The sequence below is a fragment of the Xenopus laevis genome, chromosome 9_10S, assembly GCF_017654675.1.
Source record: "Xenopus laevis strain J_2021 chromosome 9_10S, Xenopus_laevis_v10.1, whole genome shotgun sequence".
In the NCBI taxonomy this organism is placed as follows: domain Eukaryota; kingdom Metazoa; phylum Chordata; class Amphibia; order Anura; family Pipidae; genus Xenopus; species Xenopus laevis.
The window spans coordinates 91,628,738-91,651,055 of NC_054388.1; the positions used below are offsets into that span (position 1 = coordinate 91,628,738).

The 22,318-nt window shown below is 38.2% G+C and overlaps 1 pseudogene; it reads left to right on the forward strand.

The window, feature by feature from the left end:
- The window catches only part of LOC108703128, a 533,218-nt pseudogene that overhangs the window by 282,395 nt on the left and 228,505 nt on the right, over nt 1-22,318 (forward strand).

Below are 22,318 nucleotides of genomic sequence, written 5' to 3' on the forward strand. Positions count from 1 at the left end.
TATGCCTGGCGAAGTGCGGTGAAGTGCGGCGAAGTGTGGCGAAGTTGCGCCTGGCGCAACTTCGCATCTTAGTGAATTTGCCCCAGAGACTCGAAGTTAGGATATGTTAGAGTCTATGTGGGACATTCACTAAAATTCGTTATTTTCGCCGGGCGTATTTTCGCCAGCGCTACGCAAATTCACTAAAATCTGAAGTTGCGCTCAGGGGAAGCGTAAGGTTGCTTGCGTTAATTCGCCGAGCATAGCAAAGTTACGCTAGCGATGCTTAATTGCATACGGCGCCAAATTCAAGTTTCAATAGAGGTAAATGTAGCAGCACTACACAAGCCTGGGAAACCTTCAAAACAGCAAATAAAATTTTTATTTTGCCCTACACATGTGCCCACTGTATAGTTAAGTTGCCATGAGTTAGGAAATGTAGGGGGGAAGGAGGAGAGCCCCAAAATTTTTTCGATCTTTTCAGCCCATCACCCATAAAAAATGAAAAAACTCCAGCGTTTTTTGGGACTTAGAAAAATGTTTAACTTTTTTTGAAGCAATCCCTATGTACTCTATTGCAGTTCGCCTGGTCTGAGGTGGCGAAGGAAGTCTGGCGTAAAAGGTAGCGTTCAGAATAATTTACGCGTTAATGAATTTGCGTAGTTATGTTCATTGCGCAAATTCGCCAGGCGTAAGGGTGCGAAGTAACACTAGCGAATTTATGCCAGCATCCGTTAGTGATGCGGCGAATTAACGAAAATGCGCTACGCTGGCGTATTCACGCTAGCGTTAGGCGCTTCGTCGTTTAGTGAATTTGCCCCTATAAATCTCTAAGAGTTAGACTTTGCTATCAGACTGGAAGCAAAATCAATAACCACTGACCCCACTAACTATTGGACTGTCAAGATATACATTAGGATACTGATTCTAAAGTAAGGTGTAGAACTATATATATAAAAAAGGGAAAAACATCTAATGTCAAGATGCAGTATAAAGATTAAATATCATATTAACTGTTCTATAGCATGAACATTTTCCAGTTGCCTATGTTTCAGACTCCCATTTATAGTTTAAAGCAAGCACTTACCTAGTGCCAAGAGAAAATCCATAAATGTTTCCAAAAATATAGTATCTAGTGATGGGCGAATTTCTGCATTTCTCCACCCGCGAAACTGCCGCAAATTGACTTTTATGCAAATTGCTGCCGGTGTCAATTTTGACGACTTAAATCTGCTAAACATAATTTAAGCATGAAATAAACCCAATATAATTGTTTTGCCACCAATATGAATACAAGTATGAGACCTGTTTTCCAGAATGCTCCAGATAAAGGTTTTCCAGAAAATAGATCCCATACTTGTATAAACAATCATTGCTCTCTATGAAAGCAGTGTACTCAATGGTTTTTTTCTTTGTGCTATGTATGTTAAATCTTTGTTTGTTTTAAGGATGGGGAATCCTGGCCAGCCACACAGACACACATTTAATGTTATGGATGTGAGATATAGTCGCATGTGGCTAGATATTAAGTAAATATTAGTAGAGTCTAAATGAAAGGTACCAAAAGCAGCAGGTTCTAGAGCCAGTGGTACACGGCGTGACATAAAGTATTAATATAGTTCTCTTAAATAAGCTTTTATTTCCGTAATGGCTTTGCTTAGTTGTGCAGCGTATTCATTTTTAAGCACTGGATAAATGATTACATAAAATACGCATGACACTAACTTTATACTTACCATAAACTCTGGAAATTTCATTGACTTCCAGTGGGGTTTTGCAGAATTTAATAAGGACTCCTGATGGTTCCTCTCATGTATTAATCATATTGTACTCTAATGTACATAATGTTTAGCAGAACACAACAAGCAACAGCCAGTAGATGGCAAACATTCTTTAATGTAGCCTGGAAATGATACAGAAAATATCTTGTTCAAACCAAGGGTTGTTTTACAAGCTGGGAACAACCGTATGTATATACCTTGTCTATAAACATAGATTGTTGTGCATGGGGGCTGTTCCTTATGTGCAAATATAAAAATCATAATGTAAAAATGATCATGGATCCAGTCAAATAAGCCAGGGCACTTGCAGGGACTGCTTACAATAAATGATTAAAATAAATTTAATATAATGGTAATGCTGCCACCTTGGTTTTGACTATGCTGCAAAGTCATGTCTTTGAATACCAGTCCCCCCAAACTACTTTTCAGTGGCAATTTGCCTAATTATATCTTAGTTGGGATTAAGTACAAGGTACTGTTTTATTATCACAGAGAAAAAAGAAATACATTTAAAATTTCAGATTATTTGCTTAAAATGGATTCTGTAGGAGATGGCATTTCCTTAATTCTGAGCTTTCTGGATAATGGGATATATATATAATATAAATATGTATATAAATATGTATATATATATATATATATATATATATATATATATATATATATATATATATATATATATATATATTTTTTTTTTTTTATCTATCTATCTATCTATCTATCTATCTATCTATCTATCTATCTATCTATCTATCTATCTATCTATCTATCTATCTATAAAGCGGTCTGGAAGCCGGCACAACTCGTCAATTGGTCATAGTTGCCTGGGTGCAATAAGCCCAAAAATTAAGTTATATATATAGTAACTTGTACAGGTATGGGAGCCATTATCTGGAAACCCATTATCCAGAAAGCTCCAAATTACGGAAAAGCCGTCATCCATAGACTCCATTATAATTAAATAATTCACATTTTTAAAAATGATTTATTTTTTTCTGTAATAATAAAGCAGTACCTTGTGCATGATCCAAACTGATGTGTAATGTAATTAATCCTTATTGGAAGCAAAACCAGCCTATTTGCGCAATTCAATGTTTACTTGATTTTCTAGTACACTTAAGGTATGAAGATCCAAATTACAGTAAGATCCATTTTCCAAAGATCCTGGTGGCTTAAAGTGTGGTATTTCGAGACAAATATGATACGATCATCTCGTTGTCTATTACGACCCAAAAGCATATGACCCTTATCCAATTTATCTATCTCTTTACGTTGAAGTTGCGACAAATTGTCGGGATACCCACGCTCCCTAAATATCATTTGCATTTCTTCCAATCTTTTGGATAATAATGCATCATCCGTTACAATATGCTTTACCCTGCTAAACGGAGAGTTTGGAAGGGATTTTTTACTTGTACAGGGTGAAATGTGTCAAAGTGTAGCAGGGTATTTATGACAGTGGGCTTGGTATACAAATCCACTGACAGAGTTGTGCCACACCTCGATACCTTGGTGTCTAAAAAAGAGACACAGTCCTCGCTACTGTCAGCCTTGAACTTGATTTAGGGTAACGATTTGTTTATGTTCCTTACAAATTCCCTTAGGGTCCAATGTGACCCCGTCCATATGGCAAACACATCATTGATATAACGAAACCATGCATGGCAATATTTAATAAACCATTCGTTACTGTAAATATATTGTATCTCAAATCTGTTCATAAAAATGTTTGCATAGGACGGGGCCACATTCGAACCCATCGCGGTTCCACAGATTTGCATGTAATATTGATCCTGAAAAAGAAAACAATTGTTGTATAATACCATCTCCAAACACTGTAGTACAAATTTCTTTTTATCCATCGCTGGATCATTGTCAAGCATCCCATCATGTGGGATGGAGGTTTAGAGGCTCTCCACATCAAGCGTGACAAGTATCGCCTCCCCCTGTATGTCAGTATATGCCGTGATCTTTTTTGAGGAAATGCCCCGTATCTTTCAAATATGACCCGTGTAATACAACATAGGGGTTAACGACCCAGTCAACAAAAATTGATAAGGGGGTTAAAAGTAAACCTACGCTGGACACAATTGGACGTCCTGTCGGATTATCCAAATTCTTGTGGATTTTCGGGAGAATGTAAAATACAGGTGTTACTGGATGTGTTGCCTGTAAAAAAGATGCCAAAGACCCATCAATAACCCTCAACTCGAGGGCTGATTTGACTAGCAATGATATTTTATTACGGATTTGGGGGAGAGGGCTGTGATCCAAAGATTTGTAGGTTGTCGAATCAGACAACTGTTTTTTAATTTCATCTACGGTACATTGGATTTTTTGTTCATGATCACCATCACTCCCCCCTTGTCCGCTGACTTTCCACGTGAGTCGTGCTTTACCCCATTATTCTTATAATGGGGTAAAGCACGACTCACGTGGAAAGTCACTTGCAAACGAATTCAAGTCAGCTCAAACTCCCCAATTCCACGCAAAGATTGGTGCACGTGCCATCAGTGGTCCATCCTCCACCCGAATTCACAGAAACACAATTTTCAGCACAGCACCATATAGTTAAAGCACACCTTTATTCAAACTTTCGTGGCAGACCTGTTCAGCAACGTTTCAGGCCTACATATGGCCTTTTATCAAGCTCACTATATACTGGCCTTTTTATAGACAACATTTTGCCACCTACTGGTTACAAATCGACATAACAAGACATGTTTATTATACAATTTTATTTACTCTTTAAATTAAGACATGATAGATAGATAGATAGATAGATAGATAGATAGATAGATAGAGAATAGATAGATAGATTTTTTAAAGTGCATTTCATATACTGGCTACCCACATTACCCGCACCTCATCACAGAAGCCAAATACTGTGGACATGTGATGCCACCCATGGTTGAGCTTTGCCAGTTTCTCATTGTGTTTTCTGCACATTTCAGCATTAATGTATTCTCTTCTGATTTAGAAAATTTGCAATTCATAAATACGAAGCTCCCCCAGATTGTATGCATTGTACACTATTAATGGATATTCAGTTGAATATTACACACACACATTTTCTTTATAGCTAAGACAGCTATTTTTATTAAATTATGATGATTATGAATATGTATAATTGAGGAGAAAAGGGATATTCAGTTCTGTATATTAATGATCTACTTGTGTGTTTGAATTACCTTGAAAATCGTATAAGCTGACTTTAATTGTATCTCCTTGTCAGCGCACACAGAATACTTGCAGAGGTACTGATATTAATAGTCATATTTCCCATGTTTTCCGCAGTTAACAGCAGAGCTGAAAGTCTTGAAGTCTCAGATGGGCTCATCAGATCAAAACATCTCTTTTACAAACGAGGCAATGAGCGCTCTCAGGTAGGCCGCAAAATTGCCTCAACAATTAATCGGTGTATAAAAGAAAGAGGAAATGGCTTGTTCAAAACTATGGTTTGAAATAGTCCCTATGTGTTTTCTAGTAGCTCACGCTGAGCAATACATTTTCATGGAAATGCTTCTGTTCCATTAATTACCCTACCGCAGCCTCAATACAGGCAGTTTTTTGTCATCTTCATATTCTCTGCACCTTCAGATTTTCTTGCACAGATGTGCCGGCATCGAGTTAAATGGTAAAGATGGAGTCAAAGGACTCGCCATGTGCCAATATATTCTACAATATAAATTAAATTATAACGTTTCAGTTGAAAAGGATGCTGAGTGATTTTTTTAATGTAATAGGACAGGGCATTGTTTTCTACTACGTAGTTCTCCTATCAGCCCTGTTCAGCTGCCTACATTCCCATTACTGTCATTGGTATTGCACCCACCATCTTTTTGGCTTCTTCTAGGACATAACACAATAGGTCAGGGTCAGTGGGAGATGTCTGTAACCGAATATAGTGAACAACTCCGTGGATATATTTCCGTGGTACTTGATCCCCTGGACTTATGGTGACGTCCTAAAATGCATATAGTAGGAAATGGAGACCCAGACAAAAATCTTGTGTGTACGGTCTCTATTTTCTACTCTCATATGTTTGTAGCCAGCCTGAAATACACAGGTAGCTTAGATAAGGATAAAACGGCAAGCTGAGGAAGTAGCACCTTCATTAAAGAAGTAAATATGTTAAGGACAATTAACACATAAAGGTATAATTAACCCGTTCAAGAATGTCCTATTCTTAGCAATTTGCAGTAGGTTTTCATTTTCTATTTTTTAGTTGTTGAATTATTTGACCCCAGCAACTGTATTGTTACTTTTTATTTACCGGTACTTCCTATTTCTAGCAAGGCCTTTACATAATTATCTTAAAGTCTCTTATTCAAACCATTAGCTAGAATATATTGGACCCTAGCCACCAGATACTAGCTGAGGTTACAAATTGGAGAGCTGCTTAAAAGGAAAACCATACCCCCAAAATGAATACAGATAGTTTATGTCAAATTAAGTGGCATAATAAAGAATCTTACCAAACTGGTATATATATTAAAGTAAATATTTCCCTTTTACATCTCTTGCCTTGAACCACCATTTCATGATGGTCTGTGTGTTGCCTCAGAGATCACCTGACCAGAAATACTACAACTATATCTGTAACAGGAAGAAGTGTGGAATGGTGATGGGCGAATTTGTCCCGTTTCGCTTCACTGAAAAATTATCGAAGCGTGAATTTTGATGCCGCGTCAATTTTGACGCCTGCTTCAACTCTGAATCTCGTGCCAATTTGTACCCTGGCATTTAAGTCAGTGGGCATTTGAATAATGTTGGTGCGTCGGTTTTGACGCAATCAACTTTTCTGATGCGCATCCAACATTTTTTGACGCAGGCGAATTTTCGCAAGAGTTTCGGGAACTCTTGCAAATTCACGCCTAGCAAATTTATTTGCCCATCACTAGTGTGGAAGCAAAAGACAGAACTCTGTTAATTGGCTCATGTGACCTAACATGTATGGTTTGTTTGTGATCTCAGGGGGCGGCCTTTACTTTTTTAAATGGCAATTTTCTATTTATGATTACCCAATGGCACATACTACTAAAAAAGTATATTATTATGAAAATGGTTTATTTACATGAAGCAGGGTTTTACATATGAGCTGTTTTATGCAATATATATTTTATAGAGACCTATACATTGTTTGGGGGGTATAGTTTTCCTTTAATAAAAAATCTAAATAATTTGAATTATTTCACATTATTTCTACTAGACTAAAGCTGGCCATACATACTCAGATTTGGTCAGATAGATTTGCCTATTTTTACCATACTGCCCAACCACATGGGCATGTACGGTCCTACATGACACCCCCGGAAAAATAATGCAGGAATTCTGGTTCATCACAGGATTTTTTTGGTTGGGGAAATTGAAGTGAAGCTTTATGGCCTTCCTGCTGTCTTGATCAGGGTCGGACTGGGGGGACCAGGCAGTGTCGGCTGGCCCACAGGGATACCAGGAAAAGTCCCGGTGGGCCAAGGTGTCATTGGGCCCTTGTGCTGCTAAATATTTGGCCTATTTCATGGCAATTCCCTATTTCTATGAGAACAAAGAGGCTAAATAGATGGAATAATAGATTATAATATGTAAAGAAAAGAGACTAGGAGAATAGAGGTTGAGTGAGGAGAGGAAGAATAATAGTACTGAGAGTGGGCCCCTGGTCTAAGTTTTTTTGGTGGGCCCTTGTTCTAAAGTTTTTGGGTGGGCCCCTGGTGTCCCAGTCCGACACTGGGACCAGGGCCCACCGAGACTGTTGCCGAGTTCCCCCCCTCCTGCCCCCCAGCCCCCTACTGTGACGCACCGGCTCAGCGAGGGGCCCGCTCGGCGCGCGCATGTGCAGGTGGCGCTGCGCAGCTCCTTCAATTTTTTTATTATTTTTTCAAATCAAAATATTTGGAGAGGGGTTCTGGCCCGGCAGGGGACCATGAGGGTCGGGGCCCACCAGTTATTTGACACTGGTCTTGATCATTGGGGTGAAATGGAACAATAGAAAGTTTGCCATGCATGTGCATACCTCCAAACATTTTGTAAATAAAAAGAGGGACAACATTTTTTGACCATGCCCATTTTTTGTGGCCACACCCCCTAATTACCATGTTAATTTTACAAAATTTGGCAGGTTATGAAAGTTTGAACATATTTCTGTGTTTTTTCTCATTTATTACAGTTTTGCTAATGAAGGTGATTTGCCCTTTAAGCTGTGAGTCTAAATTCTCCCAAGGCAACGTCTTTATCTAAATTGTTACAATTACTTGTAATTTGTTTATCTCAAAATCGTTACAACGTATCTTAGTTGCACCTGGTGGCTGTTCTGGGCTCTCTGCCCAAAGCCAATTAAGTTAGAAACTTTGTATATTTTTCTGGCTGTTCAGTGCAGAGAAAGTAGGGACATTTCAGTACAAACGCGGGACTGCTGGTTGAGCTGTCAAAAGCGGGACTGTCCCACTGAAAACGGGACAGTTGGGAGGTATGTACTGTATGTGTATATATCAGGGCTGCTGGCTAATCAATCAAATACTATATTGATCAGGCACTATCCATCTATGGGAAGTAATTAGGAGTGGGAGCATAGGCACAGCTTTACCTGCAAGGTAGGCTCTAAATACCTCTAAAGATACCTAGAGAAGTTAGAGAACTAAAACATAATAAAACTAAAAAGTGCATTTAACTACTTATTTCCATGAGACCAGTCATAGGAAGCAGAAAAAATAAAGTTATAGTGGTCCTTTAAGCATGGCATTACTCTCCTAATGATTTTATTATCCCTCTTGATAGTGAGTTCTGTTCTTGAAAGCTGCAGTGATCAAATCCAAATTTTAAATGCGCAATTTTACAGTCTGTTAATAAACCAATATCATAAAATGGAAAACCCTCATTAAAGTATCATTTTAATGGAGTCTAATAACATCAACACATTACATGGCTTCCTGAGTAATCGCGGAGATGAATTTAAAGGCAAAGTAATGAATTCCCAAGAAAGTAAAAAGCCAAGTGATCCAGTCAGATTAAAGAAGGCCTGTTTATTTTTAACGGCTCTGTTCACAGCATCAGATTTGACCATGAGTGACTAATAAGGAGGAATTCACAAAAGTGAAGATTACATTTTTTTTAAAGGGTAATTATTGCGAAAAAATCAATATAAGCTTCAGCACACTGAAATAAGAAACTTTGTAAATACAATCAATTAAATATTCTGTGTGGTTTCTGAAATAATCAAGTTTATTTATTTATTTATTATCCCTCTCTCAGAATCTGTTTCTCTTCATTCTGTCTTCATGCAGCAGTTGGGTGTCAGATAATCATTGACAGTTAGATATAATATATCTTAAAGGGGACTACCTTTCCTAGCAAATTTATTAGAGTGCATTCAAATAACTGATTCCAGTACAAACAAAATAACTGCCTTTTGCACAAATCCTGCATGTAGAGAGACATGATTGCTGATGATTTTAATAGAGTGAGCTCTGATACATCTTCTAGGCAAAAGGGACTTCCTTTCCTAGCAGATATATTAGAGCTCATTCAAATAACTGATTCCAGTACAAACAAAATGTAACAAAATAACTGCCTTTTGCACAAATTCTGCATGTAGAGAGACATGATTGCTGATGATTTTAATAGAGTGAGCACTAATACATCTTCTAGGCAAAAGGAGCCCCCCTATAAGATATATTGGATCATTCACCTGACACCCAACTCCTGAATGAAGACAGAATGAAGAGAAACAGATGCTGAGAGAAGAATAGTGAAGATAAACTTGATTATTTCAGAAACAGTACAGAATTTTTAATTGATTATATTTTGAAAAAGTCGTATTTCAGTATAATTGAGCTTATACTAAGTTTTCATTTTCATGATAGTTCCTCTTTAAGTAAAAGTCGTCTTAAAACTGGAACTGGTGTAAATCTCCCTATACACAACACCTGCTGCTCTGTATTTTCTCGATGATTCCAGTAATCCCCCAGTTGAATACAGCCTCCAAACACAAGCATCAATGTGTTCATGGGACAATCATAGGCCTTTCTGCTCAACCTGCTCCTAGGGCACTAGCTACTGGGTGAAATCTGGAGGCATTTGCCCCACAATTAGTAAATGAGGTCTACTGGGTTCTGCTTTCCTATCATCATGAACAACTTTTAATCATTTCTTTTTGAACACTATAGACTGCAAGCTCGTTTAAGCAATGGCCGCTCATCCTTCTGTTTCTTTCTACTATTTACATAAGTGATGATCATATAGTGATGATTTACTGACCGCTCTGATTGCAGTCTGCTGTTGTTATTTCATAACTAGGAATGGGCGAATTTTTTTGCCTTGTTTCGCCACAGAAATTACTTCCATAGACTCGTTGCGACAGAAAAAAAAAAAAAACGCGCGTCAAAAAAAATTCCACAGCGCGACCACATTTTTTTGACGCCCATAGACTTTAATGGGCGTCGGCGGCTAATTTTTGTAGAAACGAAACAGGTCAAATTGCCCATCCCTGATATAACTAAATAAAACCTCAGTCTTGTAGGCAATAATAAATAATATATGGTGCTGGTTTTACTTTGGCCTAAAAATGTATATTATCTTTGAAAATGGCCCCATCATTGGAGCTCCCGATATATCTGCTACAGTCCCTGTCTGTCTTTCAAATGAGGGGAGAGCGTGTGCTAATGGTCCCTGCGAGAAGCACAATAGGAGGGGTGCAGCCAATCGCAGCCCTGCAGTCAGACTTCAGTCTGCAAAGACAGACTTCAGTTCCCTATCAGGTCAGCCTAGCTGCTGGTTGGTTCCTGTCCTACAGTGCAGAAAGGAGGCAACAGGAATTGAAAAAGATGGACAAGATTTTTGCAGCAATTTTCAATAAATCAATCTACAACCCAACTTTTAAAGCACATTCTGTAAGACGCACCAGGAGATCCGCTCCATCTCTAACCTCCCAGCGTGTCTCCCTGCAGCGTCGGGTGCGCAGGCACGCATTTCCTGCTTAGGCTTCTCCCTGATCTGACTTCTGTGCGCAGGCACACACTTCCTGAATGGGAGCGGTGTGAGGCTTTGTGACGCTGGGCGTCATGATGTCACTATTGTGCGCCAAATAAGAGTCTTGACGCCAATTCTCTTTTAAAAGCCCAGTCCACCATTTTATCGATGCCGAAGCTGGTTCCAATTTTACTGTTCCTGCAGAAGCGTTTGTTGTGATCTGAATATCTGGTTTTTGACTCCCGTCTGACTTTTGACTCCGATTATAGCTGCCTTCCATGAACTCTTAGCCTGATTCTCGACCACGTCTCCTCTTTATCCTTGCCGGTACCTCGTGTTGTTGTTGTCACACACTTTTCCTTGTGTTTTCCGCAGCAGAAAGCCCGGGGCCCCAAAAGGGCGTTGATGAACACCGGAATCCGCAGGGATACCCTGTGCATTGTGAGTGTACCTGCCGCCAAGCAAGGTTCCCGATAACGAGATCATTACACATTCCTTATTTATTTAAGAGGATATAATGCACTGCCACTGTTTTTCACACAATATGGGGTTTATTTACTAAAACTCAACTTTTTCTCACTTTGTTAAAAAATATTTAAGCAAACTCCCAAATTCCAATACCCTGAATTTACCAATCATTTCCTTGAAAAAACTTGTCATGCTAATTTTTCGAATTGTCTTGTGACAACCTAGAATTTACAGAGTTTGTCGCAGAAAAAATCTAATCACTCGATGTTTTCAAGCAAAACCAGCATTAAACATCCCAAAACTCCCAACATACATGAAGGTTAAAAACTCTCTCCAAATTGTTAAAAGGAAAGCTGCCATTGACTTTTACATGAATTCAACAGGTTTTAGATGGAGTATTTTCTGACTTTTAGCAGCTTCGGGGCATAATAAATCTTTTTTTTCCTCAAAACATTTTTTTTCACCAAAAAAACTTGACTAGAAAAAATCGAGTTTTAATAAATAACCCCCTTTATCTCCTTTTATGTAAAACAGATCTTTTTACAGGGCAGAAGAACAATATGTAGGGTTAGAGGGGACGAATAAAGGAACAGCTTCATTATCAAATTAATGCTGTCTGGTTAAAGTTATCCCACTCATGAGTTGGTATGAGTAAAATATGCTCAATTAGTTGTGTCTGCCTTTGCTTTTACTACCAGCTAACCTTTATCCAAAGCTGTTTACCTGTTCATTGCTAGGGATCTTCTCTGGATCCTTCCTGCAGAGCGGAGAATTATCAGTCTCTTACTTGCAATCAGTTTTTATAACATGTTTCCCTCTGTTCTCAAAATTATCTTCTTTTGGACTCTGTAGGCAGTCAGATTGCATTGCACAAACCCAGCTGGGCAGGTAGGGCTGGGAACGTGTCTGTGCTTCCACAATAAAGCTGCTGCTGTCTGCCTCTTCCTCTGTGCCGAAGCTAAGCAACCATGTCAGCGTGCGGAACAGCTTTTTATGGCCATAGATCATCATTTATTTTACATTAGGGCACTAATAGATGAGAATGAAACTAAGAAAGCATCTATCTAGGAAACATTTGGGCAAGGATGTAACACACACACAGACACTGTCTTCCAGCTATTGTCCACTACAATATGAGCAACACGGTAATATTCTGGAATGATGGGAGGGCTGCACTTTCTAATCTCTGCAGTAGTGCCTTTTTAATTATTATTATCATTTATTTATAAGACACAGAGATTATAAACTGCAGCTAGCGGAGAACAATCATTCACAATCAGACCCTGCCTCAGTGGAGTTTCCAATCTAATTTCCCGGCCACAGGCTCATGGACAGACCATGTACTTTCTAAAGTGTCACAGGCATGCTGATCTGCCACTTGGTGGAGTTGTTTTATGATGCAAGAGCTGGCACATGCCCATTAGATACCAGGGAATCCTGGGAGTGGTTACAATCACTTTTGCACAAAGCCAGTATCTACTTCAGTTGAATCTTCCCTTGCCTTTTACTGATTTTTATAACTAAATAATTTAATTTAACTCCTGCCTGCCTGTTTCCCAGCCTGTTTCCTATACCAAACATTAAGACCATTGGTCCCTGGTGATCATTGAAGTACACCTCATTCTCTGCCCTTGACAAGAAACCACTGTATTCTTGGACTGTGGGAAGAAACTCAGGCAAACATGGGGGCATTGCCCTTGTTAGAGCCCAAGCACTATGAGGCATCATCACAACAATTCTACCACATTATCTACTGGGAAGTCCTGCAAATTCCACCATATTGGGTTTAATATGTGTTGTCATAACCAATAATAACAATTTCTTGTTACCATATCAATACCAATGAATACCAATTATTGACTGCTATAGGTTACTGAACCTGGGAAAAGTCAAATGATGTTGTTGTTATGATTAGGAATCTGTTTTTATAAAGTGCCAACATATTCCACAGCACTGTACTATTAACAGGCATATACATTGAACATACAGAATTACATACAAAGCAACCAATAACTGATACAAGAGGTGCAAAGAGCCCTGCCCAAAAGAGCGTACTTAAAAAGTACCATAACCCACTTTTTACAAAGTTTTGTTGCAAAAAAAAATAATTCTTAAGAAGATTAAAAAGTTAAAGTTGGGATTCATATATACCCAGTTAAAAAATTCATTGGAAAATCCAGTACACAGTTGGACAGTGGGACGACTAAACTCAGTTTGCAGCTGTGGATATTACAATCATTTCTTCTAATTCAGTTACAATGCAAAATTGATTTAAACACTCATTCAGCCCTGCTGCCAGATAAAGTCCTAACATGGTTAAGAATGCTTTAGCTAGCATAGAATCCCAAGACATTTTTTCATCACTTAATGCCTCTAGTAGAAATCATAAATGCTGCTTTGAGTACTGCATTTGAATATTCAGTCTTTAGGATTTACATTTTCTCACCATTTTAATATTGTAGGAAAAAGCCTTAGAAATCCAGCCTGCATCACTTTAGGAGCAGCAAGGCCAAGCAATCAAATAATACGCTTGTGAGAGGTCATCGTCATGACGGATAAGGGCTGTTAATTAAGTCACACAAATATACCCGGAAAATGATTTATTGTGTTGTGAAGTAGTGACCTTAAGCAGACAACGATCTTATACATTCAAATAATGTTATCGTTACATTTTGTGCTTTATTTCCTAACCTTTGGTTAATATGAGTCTAAATCTAAAGCATGCCGGCAAGGTGTTTCCACCACTGCTGTTATTAGGAAACAGCAGATGTACCCAAGGCAGATTTTTGAAAATGAAATCTCAAAGGGATGTTGGTATGGAAGTGTGACGGCAAGATAACATTGATCGGGGCAATGATATTAAAACACATGTTCCTTAACCTTGTTATTATCCCTTGGTGCTACAATGAAGAATTAGCTAGCTGCAGTGACATGTTATGTTGCTTACGTTGAATAAGGTTTGCGACATGTTTTGGAAAGAAAATACTGGCCATTCTATAGTTTTGTGTTTTCTCCCTATAGATAACATCGGCATGAAGCATTTTATTGTCTAAGCTGGTAAAATATAGGCCATTTGACAACTTTACATGGGATGAGCAGTGATCCCGAACCAGGCTCATGAGCAACATGTTGCTCACCAACCCCTTCATAATTGCTCAGAGTGGTCTCAAAGCTGTTGCTTTTTTTTTTTCTGTAGATGATGGATAATTTTTAAAATGTCTTTAACTTAGTCACAGTGTCGGACTGGGACACCAGGGACCCACCCAAAAACCTTAGACCAGGGGCCCACTCTGAGTACTATTATTCTTCCTTTCCTCACTCAACCTCTATTCTCCTAGTCTTTTCTTTACATACTATAATCCATTATTCCATCTATTTAGTCTCTTTTTCTCAAAGAAAGAGGGAATGACCATGAAATAGGCCAAATGTTTAGCAGCATGAGGGCCCACCGGGACTTTTCCTGGTATAAGCACTGCTTAGCCATTAGATCAAACTATTTTTGCAAGATTTCTTTTTCTTCTGATTACTCCAATTTCCTAGAGATAACATACCCTCTGTGTACCCGGGGTCCTCGCCCTTTATAGGAAAGTGGATGGTTCAAGACCGGAGGCCTACCATTCAGTTCTAAAGATGCACCTTTGTGGTCATCCAGGGATGTATCGCTGATCTGTATAGAATATGAAATCAATTACCGTCTTTCTATATGACAATTTGTCATTTGGGTGTTTGGGCACTCTTCCATGTTGAGACTTGCAGTAGTTACAGTAGAGACTGTCAAGATGACACTTATATTAATGCACATTAAAATGATATCATTAACCACATGCATTGTGGGGCAAGCTCTGTCCTGCAAGTTTGGCACTACTACATCCTTCCTGCCTTCTGTTCTAAACCAAACTCTGCTGCGCCTGTTGAAACATGGTAACCTTGAAGCTACTGCCACCTCCTAACCTGGTGGTAGCTCCAAAGTTCCCTTCTCATCAATCACCAATTGATGCAGAACTAACGAATCAGGTGCAGACGTCACTACCACATTGAACACCAGTTCAAGTCCAGACAGATTTCCGCTCAGTTGCACCCCATTTACACCAAAATGTCTACATGTGCTGACTGCACTTATGGTCTTAAAAATAAGCCAAAAAATAAATAAAGGTCCAGAATGAAGGTTTATTTTGTACCAGAACCCTGCATGGGAGCATGAATGTCACATCTCAGAAGATTAAAGGCCTACCATTTAGCTCTAAAGATGGACTTTGGCTATCCAGAGGCACATAAGTGCTCTCTAAAGAATATGAAAGTATTGACCCTACCTACCTGAATGATAACTTGTCATTTAGATACATGGGCACAGTTCCATGTAAGGTCTTGAAGTATTTACTCATAGCAGAGAATGTCAGGTTGGCACACTCTTTATTTTATCCACATGCATCATGCCAAGGAGCTCTGCCCTGCAGACACAAACATCTATTTCACTTGTAACAGTATTTGATCCTTTATCATGATGCCGGGGAATGCGTTTATGAAGGCAGGATTGGTGGCATATGCTTGAGAACTGAGCAGTGCTAACCACATACATTGAGAAGAAATATTTAATGCTACAGATGGCTTTTGGCAAACGAAAATAGAAATAACCCATCTGGTGTTTTTTTTGTATGATGCTGTTATAAGATGTCTCTTTTCAGTAACATTAAAACATTGTCATTTATTAATGTTGCTAATTAATTATTGACTCCACATCCAACCATAACTGGCGCTGTCCACTATAATGCCACTCATTCTGTGTGCAGGATCTATTTTATGTGTCTCTTGCTTAACAGAAGCCCTTTGTTCCTTTAGCTCAAAAATAAACAAAGGATTGAATGGTCGGTAATAATCACTTAGCCCACTTAGCTTGGCTATTATAATCATTAGCATGATTATTAGCCTAATTTGGTGTGCTGTTTGGATTATTACTCAGTGTTTATTCTTTGTGTAGGCTTATGTTTCTTCAGAGCACCATTTTGTAATGGCGTTAAGCATTAGATTTTATTACCTTCACAAGGAGGTCATTCTGTAGTCTTTATAAGAGCTGCTGATACATTTGGTACGTTTCATATACCGTATATATATATATTGTGCCATCGACAGACTTTCTTGGCATAGGAGCTAATAGGATTTTAAAATATGTTCTGTTGAATTCTGCTTGTGCTAATTGGTGATAAATGAGTCATAATGGTTATCCTCTCATTAATGTTCATTTACTTGTTCTCTCATTAGGAAAACTTTTTCAAAGAGAATGTATTGGCTGTAAGGCCAGTGTAAGGATTTACAGATAGGAGCCTATGTGCTGAATAACTTCAAGGTGTTTATTAAACAAAAATGTGCACAGACCTGTAACGCCCACTTGGCCAACCCCCCTGGTGCCAAGGTCATACCTGCTTACCAACTCGAGTCCTGGGTCCCCTTTGCAAGGTGAAAGGGTATTAGGAATACGTCTCCAGCAGTGCCTCCACCTAATGTGATCCGGGAATACACCTGCGGTGGCCCCATTAGGACAACAAATCAATCACACACTTTATTATATAACAAATATAACTTTTATGCAAAATTAAAGGGGAAGTAAAACTTTACATTTTCATTAATAGAAATGCCCACTACCCTAGGAACCTGTAGCAGTCCAGTCCTGGTAATACCCTGCCAGGAAAGGTTCCTCCTGTGGCTCAAGCAGGAGGAGCAGTCCCTGGAACATAACAGTTCCCTGGTTCGAAACCAGGGAGTTCCTTACAGCCAGATCCAGATTGTTTTAAAAGGCATCTGCCAGGAAAAACATACAAGGTAACAGTATGGATAGCATTTTCACCTGCAATTACTTGTAGCACTGATACACACTAATTTATGCCTCCAAACGTCGGAAGTAAAGAATAAATAGAGTATAAATCATGAAAATCTGCTGCAATATACATAATCCAATAGTAAAGAAAAATCTGTTTGGAAAACCTTTGACCAGAACCAAATAGTCAGTTATGCGGCTATCCAAGCTGGAACTAATGAAGGGCAAAAAAGCCAACTATATGGGTTATATGAAAGAGTCTACATATGGGGAAACTGAACCAGAACACAAGACTTTATTTGAGGCAATGTATGCACAGAATAAAATTGGAGGTGCTCAGTCTGGGAAAGGTTAGGTTCCTTTACTGCAGCAGACACACATATTTATCTCCCTTTCTCTCTCTCTCTCTGTCTCTCTCTTAAATCCAGACTGTCTTCACACTGAAGCATAGCCATATTCTAACACAATGTCACACGGTCTCTCAGACACCCCATGGTTTGTTATTTGAATACAATACAGGACCTTAGCTGAAAATGAAACCTGTGACCCGATTAATGAAAGGTTTGTTCTCCTGCAAAGCTAAAAGTACTGTCAGTGACAATGTTTTACAGTTGTCAAACCCCCTTTTTCACAAATGACTTCCTTCCTTTTTTAATCAACTCAAAAAAATGTCACCCATTTATAAAAGTTACCATGTCAGGCAAGATTGCCAATTTACACAGGTTAAACTATATAAATCACATAGAAGAGGCACATGGATTCTAGTAACAGAACATTTGTAAAGAACATTGTGAGGGTATGCTATTCTGCTCTGATACAGATTAATATAACATACCCCACCTGCTGACAGTAAATTTAACGGGGATTGACATTCCACAATAGACATTTCCTATGCAATGATGAAAAAAATGTATGATAATGATCAACTTTTGCATTATTGGGTTCTTGTTTTCCAATCAACCCCATTGTATTCCTCTCTTTATGCCTCTGGTGCAACATTGAGCAGAAAAAATGAACTGCAACATTTACTAGATCATTTATTTTGCAATTAACAGTTTACTGAAGCAGTGTTGCCATAAAGCAGCATGAGATTTCATAAGGAAACATCAAAGGTCACCTCCAACAGCAACATCCCTTCTTTCTAATTGTAGTTCTAGCTTTGTTGGCTGGAGTCCTTAAATATGTCATGCATTTAATGGGACTTGATGCAAGAACATCTATAAACTAGTTTATAAGCCCACCTGTGTATTTCAATACTGATCTTGTAGGGAAAGATAGTTGTAGTTACAAGTTCCTTTCTGTTGACCTAATACAATAATTAGAAAAAAATTACAGAGCTTTTCAAACTTTTTCTATTTGAGAAAATACTCCCAAGATTTAGTTAGTCGTGTATTTCATCTGGGAACAAAACATTTCGTAAAACTTATTTTGTTGGCTTTGAATAACCATATCAATAGCATATTTGTGCATTAACTCCAGGGAATTTGTTGCCCACTTTTGAGGACAGGTGATACATTTTGGGTATCCTTCGGCATATTTGCTATTCATTTTTTTGTGTTGCTGTTTACATGTGTATATGTAATATCTTTGGATCTTTGGTTTTAGTATTTTCTTCTCTTTTGTAGCTAAACTTTTATGGTTCTAGTACAGGTATCCGTTATCCGGAACCCTGTTATCTAGAAAGCTCTGAATTATGGAAAGACCAGCTCCCATAGACTCCATTTTATCCAAATAATCCACATTTTTAAAATGTATTCCCTTTTTCTCTGTAATAATAAACCAGTACCTTGTACTTCATCCCAACTAAGATATAATGAATCCTTATTCAAAGCAAAAACAGCCTATTGGGTTTATTTAATGATGACATGATTTTTTAATAGATTTAAGGTATAAAGATCCAAATTACAAAAAGATCCCTTATCTGGAAGACCCCAGGTCGCGAGCATTCTCGATGACAGGTCCCATATCTGTATATTCTATGAAATGTGAAAAATGTTTATTGTAACTATTTACAATAGTAAAATTCTCAGAAAATCATGAGCTTTGTATTTGTACAAACATGATATTCAGAGAGTTTGAAAGTAAATAGGCCAGTCAGAATATGAAGATTTAAAGCTGGAAATATTTGTGTGAGAGCCATTTAAAGATTTGGAACTGATAGCCACTTAAAGCAAGATAATTCCTGCAATGCAATTCAGTAGGATGCACTGTGAAAAGCAGAAAGTATGGGTTCCCACCTGATCTCCCAACAATGACCTGAACATGTCTTGAAAATGAAGGTTTTAAGTGTGGGCTGGAAATGATAAACCAGAGGTTGTTACTGCTAATTAGACTGATAAATCCAAAACTAACAGACAATCTGTTACACTTGGGGGGTTATTTACTAAACTCTGAGGGGCTCATTTACTTAGCTCGAGTGAAGGATTAGAATAAAAAATACTTAGAATTTCGAAGTATTTTTTTGGCTACTTCGACCATCGAATTGGCTACTTCGACCTTCTATTTCTACTAATCGTTCGACTATTCGACCATTCGATAGTCGAAGTACTGTCTCTTTAAAAAAAACTTCGACCACCTACTTCGCCACCTAAAATCTACCGAGCACCAATGTTAGCTTATGGGGAAGGTCACCATAGGCTTTCCAAGCTTTTTTTGATCGAAGGAAAATCGTTCGATCGATGAATTAAAATCCTTCGATTCAAAGGATTTAATCGTTCAATCGAACGATTTTTCCTTCGATCATTCCAAAGAAGGAAATGCGGTAAATCCTTCGACTTCAATATTCAAACTCGAAGGATTTTACTTCGACGGTCGAATATCAAGGACCAATAGTAAATGTGCCCCTTGTTCTCTTGCATTTCTCAGCCTTTGAGGTTGAGCGATCCCAAGCCCAAACAGAATGAGTAGAGTAATAGGAATTTCAGAATCCACGTTATTGATACCACATGAGTGTGCATAGGTAGAATGATAACAGAGACCATTATAGATTCACATAAAGATCAGTGCTGTCCTTTATAATCACATTAAAAATGCAACTGAGGCCATTAAATAGCTGCACTGTTTGCTGATTAGTGACGTAAGCAGGGGACACCATTCAAAACTCACATTGCCCCGTAGATGTCAAAAATGTGCATAATCATTACACCGGGATATTAATATTCTTTGGGATCATGATCCTATTTTATAACTGGGCACAAACAATATATCAAGTTGTTAGAGATGGGGTACAGGTCATTAAAACAAAGGGTTGGCTGTTACTCTCCAAAATTAAACAATTTAAGTCAAGGAACTTTTTTATGTGGCCCTTCAGATATTTTGATCTTGAACTCCCCAACACCACTACTACAAGTTTGGCTACTGGTCCATTATGCGAAGAATGCAATTTAGCATAATAAAGGAAGCCTAATATATTAAAATAGTTGGACAGTAGTGCAATTTCTAATTGTTTCTGAGAGTTCTTGAGGGAAGAAGAGGGCAAATGTACTAAAACAGTCCCAGGTGATATGTAAAATCCAGATTTATATGTAATAAACAAACTAAAAACCTGATAAGTAGATAATTACTTGTGCCTTTCACAAAGTTATTTTTCTGGCTATATATAGTGTGTATGTGTGTATATAACGTCTGACAAAATGAAACCTTTATCATACACTGAGACATCTCATGACCAGAGGTTCTTCTCACACCTTCCACTCTTCTGCCTGTCCAACTCTTGACACCATGTTGCAGGAACATTGATTTCCCTTCATGAAGAGAATACTGTTGCCTTGAAATTATTCACATCTCCAGTCTTAGCTGCTAATGGAAACCTCTGTCTGTTATTATCACAATCTCAGCCTTCGGCTAGCTGAAATTAAGGCATCCTTGTGGACCCTATTCATTACTGGAGTGTCAGAAGGAGGAAATACAAGCTATAATTCAGCTGAAATTTGCTATTGTGATATCTTTGGCCATGATCATTTTCATTATCTTTTTTAACATTTTTCCAGCAGCGTTGCTGGCAACGAACTTCATCAGTATTTATTTATACGTTTTGAATCTGATGATTTTGAATCATAGGTCATATGTTTAGTGGATTTAGACAGATTAAATTGCATTTATATGAGCAACTAAAAATATGTTCATTTTCCTTTGTGTGTTTTCACTAGTATTTGGAAGGAATAAAAAATAAAAATGGTTGTTTGTGTAGAAGTTGGGTTATTTGGGCAGTAGTGGTGTTTGTTCTCTTTTACAGTCCTAAATTCCTCCAGCACTAATGGAGGTGAAGAATAATCAAGAACTATGGAGGCTTAATATGGCCATACATTGAAAATCCACTCTCTTGGCAAGGTTGCCATACAAGCGTATCTTTTCATGATATGCACACTTTGAGGTGGGTCATATCAGGTTGATCTGAACATTTGTCTCTCTAGCATAACAATCGTGTATCAATGAAGGGGAAACAAGCCATCAGAGCAAGGACTACATCAAAGAGGTGATGATTTCTCACTACGATGTAATGTTTAAGCCAGTCTTATTGACATCTACCAGATTCTCAGCCAGATATCTGATTGGCTCTTTGGAGGGCCTCATAGATGGGTCGGAAATAGGCAAATCAGTGGCTTTTATTGACCAATATACTGCCACCTTTAGCCTGTCTAAAAAGAGTTCAACTACAATATATTTAATATAATATAATTATAAGTTCACTAACTGAAAAGCCTCTGTTGGTAGCCTCCCCAAACGAAAATGTCACCTTCCTACCCTTAATCACTTAATATCATGGTTTGTGATTGACAGGCAGACTTGCCTTTAAGAAACTGATTTGGATCTTGCGGTTTTTGGCTTCAAGTGTAAAGAATGAAATTTAGCATAATAAAGCAAGCAAAACAATTATTTCCCAGTGCCAGATTTCTTGTGCTTGCGTTTCTAGAATAATCACAAGAGCAGAATGCATATAGTCTTGTGCCTCTATAATCTTTTGTTTCTATAGCATTGTTTTATTGCCTCGCTCTTCCTTGGCCTGCTTTCTACAGTGAAAGAGAATCTTTAAGTTGAGCTGCTTGAAGAAAGATTGATTAAAATCAGCAACAGTTTGAGTTAATTGGATCCATATGCTTTGAGAGGAAGCTTGACTAGTTGGAAGTTCTTGTAATTAGTTCACAGCTGGTTGGTGAGAAAAGCAGAACTGCATTTACAGTTCAGAGAGGGGAATCTTTAAAGAGAAATCGGTTCTTCCCATTCAAAGCCATGAAATATTGTATAATGTATAGACTTTTGTTATTGTTTTGATATCCATCACTGATAGGCAGCACGCAGTCAATATTAATCCCCACTG